Here is a 4,406-nt window from a genome sequence, read left to right as displayed (position 1 = left end):
GATGCATATCTGGGTATAGGACGTCAAAAAACGTGGACAAAAAAGGAACGGGAACATAATTTTTGTCCACGTTTTTTGACGTCCTGTACCCGGATATGCATACTCAGGCCAACAGTGTTTGGGACTTGAAGATACGCCGTAAGGCTAAACCTCTTATGAGCAAGAAACCCAGAGTAACCACATAAACCGGCCTACCCCACTATAATATTATATATATGTACACACACACACAGGAGTTATGGAATGGAGTAGATAAGATCTGGGTTACATATGTTTCATAGCAAATGGAAACTCAGAAGTGGCAAATATCCAAGCGAGGTGTATACCGCAGGTATACACCTCGCTTCAGGCCAAGGATATCTTGATTAAATGAAAGTTTACATTGTCGCAAGGAGGTAGGTGTTAATGCATGGAAGATTCAATCAGAATGTTGCAGATGTTCAGCTTATTGTACTTTGATATGAAAAAAATTCACAACTTTCCGTCTCAATAAACCACTATTGTCACTGAAAGTTGTTTTATATTCACTACGGATTGCTTGAAGCTTACTTTCTTCCTATACCGCGATACTTGGATCTTACATACATACACACACACACATATATATACATATTAAAGTTAAATATTTCCTCGTGTTCCTTTCTGTTGAAGAGCGTAGGCTCGAAACGTAGCATTTCTCACTTTCCCGAGCGTCAAACTAATATACATGCTTGTTGTTTACACACCTGTATTCGTCTTTTGTTTTAATGTGAATTTCAACTATATATATATATATATATATATATATAAAACACGGTTTCAATGTCAATTAAAATCACATTACTTCACTTAGGACACTAATGATGATAACAAAAGGGGCATGAACACCGTAGCATGACATTTCATTGATAGATCGCGAAACCTTGTGCCTCTCTAAGAAATCGATATGCAAGGGAAATAATTATGTCAACACTTGTTAATCTTGCAAGTTATTCTACTTGTTCTGTCTGCAATTTGTCTGCATCACCGAGAGTCCGTGTGACGCATACTTAAAAATATATTTATATACATATCTATATAAATATATTTTCTGTTTTATGTATGACATACGAATTACCAAAAAGAACATAGTAAGTTTTTCACATATTTCACTTGGAATTTTTGTTTCTTTTCTTCTTTTATAAATGTATTATTTTAATGCTATAAGACGGAGCGTCTAAACACGTCATATATTTCTCTCATTTGTAGCCAAATATCCCTATTTCAGCCTATCTCTTAGATTATTTGTATTATTATTATTTCTTTTTACTGATCCAGTAAGAATATCATTGTGATAATTAATCTTAAGTGCTTTGTATCAGGATAAATTGTATTATTTCATTAGAATATTTATCAATTAATAATTTCTTAGGCAGGCAAGAGACTTCGAGAAAAGCTCCCGGCAAACTGAATCTGCGGTCCACTTTCGCTTTTGAGTTGTAATCCACTTCATTTCATTTATAACATTTGTATTACAATGTCTTTTACAAAACTCTGAATTTCATAGAATCTCGTTTCCGCGTCTTTAATAATTTTATGTCTTGTACGAAGATAAACGATCAATAATTCGTCATATACAAGTGGGGTTTACTTTTATAATGAAATTAATTGTATGGCTAAAAAGCCGTTTTCATAGATAATGCATAAGAATTTCAATTAATAACATCTGCTCTTCTTTCTTACGTGTGTTTTTTCAAAGGAAGAATATATATCATCTACAGATGATATTATTCTTAATATCACGCAAAATTTGATACATTCCTTTGCAAAATTTGTTTTAACTCTTTACATTTTTAGACTATATTTTTCTAATTTCTTGTGGCAGTAGACAACTATCAATATTTATAACAAATTTCCATATGAATCAACGTTTATTTATGATGGCTTCCTATTTGCTTTTATCTCTTTTTCTCTCTTGTTTGTTCAGGCAATCGTAAACGTAATTAGAGTTAAAATAACCTTCCTGGTAAAAAAGAAACAGTTATTTTGTATATGCAATATGTTTGATTCTCCAAGCAATACCGAAGTTTCTTCATTCCATGCGCGTGTGTCTTATCTTTGTTTGCTTTCGAAACTCAGGTTTTATCTTTAGTTTGCAGATAAGAAGTATTAAAGCCACCGTTAATGCGTTGTTCCAAACAACCAAATGCTTATACTCATAAAACAGTTTTTCGTCAAACAAGTGTGTGGCTGTGTGCTAAGTTGTTCTCAGGGGTGCTTGCTGGTCCCTGAAATTAAGAGAAAATACAATTCGCTTTTTATGTTACAATTTATAGGTGTAGCGTTTTCACAATTTTTGTTTTAAGAAACTAACATTATACTGGATCTTATTTAAACAATGATTGACTGTTGTATTTTCGAAACTCACTTGTCTTATAATTAAAAACTTTTGGTAAACTGAACACAGTGCACTTTCTGGCTTCTTTTACCTTTCGTAATATCATCACTGTGATCACATAGAAGGTTCTAGAAAATACATCTCACAATGTTCATAAAAATATAACTTAAATTACACAAATTAAATAACCAAACTTATAAAAATCTAAGAACAACTTCTAACAACAAACTAACACCACATAAAGGTAAATGAATAAATAACTTGCAACAAGTTTAAAGAATATAAATCCCTCATGGATTGTACCATTCCTGCTTAAGTTCCTATCTCTACACAAAAAATATCACAAACTGCTAACGATGCATCTATGCATCATCCCAATTTTTGGTCCCTCCATCTAAAATTGGGGATGATACATTAATGTAATCCTAGATACCTATAAAAACACTAGATGATGAAGACTGGAATGACTTCGATAATATGTCTGCTCGTTCAGTTCTCAATTAGAACAATAACAACAACGAAGATGACTAGCTTAAAAAAAGATCTCACCTACAGACTTCATATACAATGGAGCAGGATTACTAAAAATGAAAGAACACCTGAATATATGTCAGGAGTTGTTTCTTACTGTTCTTTTTGCTATATATATATATATATATATATATATATATATATATATATATATATATGCAATCAAGCTCAGCCACCCAGATACATCTGTAACACTCTAGAACAATACTATAACCAAAGATTTTTTGTCTTGCAGGTTACTTGATGACCCTATCAGTCCAGGTGCCACTTAAAAAGCATCCATTCTACACTGTAAAGTGATTGGCAATTGGAAGGGTACCTAGCTGTAAAAACCTTGCCAAAACTGACCTTGCCTGTGCTTGTATCATGTAAAAAGCACTAAGTCCACTCTGCTGGGTGGTTGGTGTTAAGAAGGGCATCTGGCTATAAAGATCGTATCAAAACAGTCAGAGAAGTCTGGTGCAGGTTTCTGCCTGGCCAGCACCTGTCAAATCACACCACCCATGCCAGCATGGAAGGCGGACATTAAACAATGATGATGATGGTGATCTTAAAATATCATCACTCACTCATTTAGGCAAGCAAAAAATACAGACATAACATCATCATCAGTGACTCTACAAAGCTCTAAGCGCCTCTGGAATGCAGAGAACCATCTATAAATGCTAGAAAACATCTGTTGCACTCAAACTGAAGCCTTTTATCACTTTCACTGAAAACACTGCTGAAACCTATTCATATGCAGAAACAAGCTGGATAATTTTTAAAAGAAGGTGATGAATTGGACTGTTACACTTCAATCTATACAATAAATAACCATATATCAAAGTATATGGTATGGTTTTCCATTAGGAATGGTATATGTGACACTAGATATCTATTGATTTCACCTATTCATTTGTCCAATTGCTTATGGACCATATGCCAATTTGATAAGGGCTGACTTAAGGGTTACTACAATCTGAGGTGTCACTGTTAAGTTCAAAATTATTATTGAATCCTATAAAAACAGTAAGCTGGCAGAATTGCCGACATGCTGGACAAAATGCTTAACAGCTTTTCATCTGTCATTACTTTCTGATTTAAATGCTGTCATAGCTGACTTTGCTTTCATCCTTTTAAGGTTGATGAAATAAGTACCAGTCAAATAGTAGTTTAATGCAATTGACTAGCCTTCTCCTGGCATTGTACCTATAGTAGAAAGGATTATTTAATCCAATAAATCCTTTGCTTGTTTTAGTCATTAGACTGTGGCCATGCTAGGGCATTGCTTTGAAGAATGTTTAGTCAAACGAATTGACCCCAAAACCTATATTTTGTCACTTGCTCTCTTTTGCTCTTTTGTTGAACTGTTAATTTACAAGGGAGGTAAACACTGACACAAATTCATGTATATATGAATTTATATGCAGTGAGACAACCTGGAACCATGTGGTTGAGAAGCAACAGTCAACCCTTTGCCTGTATATGTATGTATATATATATATATATATATATATATATATATATATATATATAT

At 33.4% G+C, this 4,406-nt stretch overlaps 1 protein-coding gene across 4 annotated transcripts in view; it reads left to right on the top strand.

Annotated features, from left to right (window-relative positions):
* The window catches only part of LOC106876322 (ATP-binding cassette sub-family C member 10), a 52,589-nt gene that overhangs the window by 2,521 nt on the left and 45,662 nt on the right, over positions 1 to 4,406 (top strand). The window contains exon 1 of one of the 4 annotated variants that reach the window (XM_052968046.1): positions 97 to 1,109. The exons of 2 other annotated variants lie outside the window; for them this stretch is intronic. The gene's annotated coding sequence lies outside the window, so the exon portion shown is untranslated. Of the gene's footprint in view, positions 1 to 96; positions 1,110 to 4,406 lie in introns of those variants that run through there. One more of the 4 variants, XM_014924822.2, reaches the window with a different exon arrangement.

The sequence above is a fragment of the Octopus bimaculoides genome, chromosome 1 (genome assembly GCF_001194135.2).
Source record: "Octopus bimaculoides isolate UCB-OBI-ISO-001 chromosome 1, ASM119413v2, whole genome shotgun sequence".
NCBI classification, from domain to species: Eukaryota; Metazoa; Mollusca; class Cephalopoda; order Octopoda; family Octopodidae; genus Octopus; species Octopus bimaculoides.
The sequence above is the reverse complement of the archived record's forward strand: the minus strand, read 5'-3'. Positions and strand labels throughout refer to the sequence as shown.